A 1120-nucleotide genomic window follows, 5' to 3' on the forward strand; every position below is an offset into this window, starting at 1 on the left:
CAGTAGAATAGTCGCACTGGTACACATTTGTAAAGGTTTCTCACCTGTATGTTTCCTCATATGAACAGTAAGATGAGAATGGTCAGTCGTCCTGTATCCACACTCCCCACACATATAGTGTTTGTCTCCGGTGTGTTTAGCCATGTGTCGGTCTAAATGGCTTTTCTGTGCAGCAGAATAATCACACTGGTCACATTTGTAAGGTTTCTCTCCTGTATGTTTTCTCATATGAACAGTAAGATGAGACGTGTGAGCTGTGCTGTATCCACAGTCTTCACACATGTAGAGTTTGTCCCCTGTGTGTTTAGCCATGTGTTTCTCTAAATTGCATTTATTTGCAATAGAATGGTCACACAGGCCACATTTGTAAGGTTTGCCCACAGTACCTTTTTCTGCTCTGACTCTGTACGGGAGGATGGATAGTGTTTCCTCCATTAAAATGTCATCTTCCTTGTCCTGCTGTCTTCCCGTGTCTGTTGCATGGTCCTCGCTACTGCTTGTCTCGTTCCCAGGGTGCAGAGATGGCAACTCGTCCATAGTTTTCTAAAACGCAAAAAGAAAATTAGAAATTTAAGCATAAAAGTATTTCCATACTATTAATGCCAACATTCTGATGTATTCCTACGACCCTCTTGGCCAGTATGTGTGGATACGACCAGGAAAATCTTACTAGTGACGTTGGAAACGTATTGAGTATGAGACGTCCTATTTATATAGGTCGATCTGCCCTAATCTACAAGCAGATCTTTCGGTAGGGTAAGACAGTGTCCAATTTGCCAGCCTGTATCTATTTCACACCGAATGGATACAGGCTGGCCAATATGATACTGCCTTAGCCCCACCGAAAGATCTGCTTGGATATTAGGTCTACCCACCCCGATCCCCATGTACAACTTAAGATTTTTCAGCATTACAATTTGAAGTATCTGCTGTGGTTCCGTGACACAGCGAGTGTAGGTGGTAAACAAAGGTCTTACCTGTCTATCACAACTGCCAAGAGTAGGTTTAGAGTCGAACTAAGTTGTAAATTACCTCAGATTGGAGAGAAAAGACACCCCTAGCGCGGTTCAAAATGGCGGACAAACGCAATCGAGGATTAAACCAATCGTGGGGCCAAAGT

This window comes from Branchiostoma belcheri, unplaced genomic scaffold, assembly GCF_001625305.1.
Source record: "Branchiostoma belcheri isolate BF01 breed outbred unplaced genomic scaffold, Haploidv18h27 scaffold58, whole genome shotgun sequence".
Classification (NCBI taxonomy): Eukaryota; Metazoa; Chordata; class Leptocardii; order Amphioxiformes; family Branchiostomatidae; genus Branchiostoma; species Branchiostoma belcheri.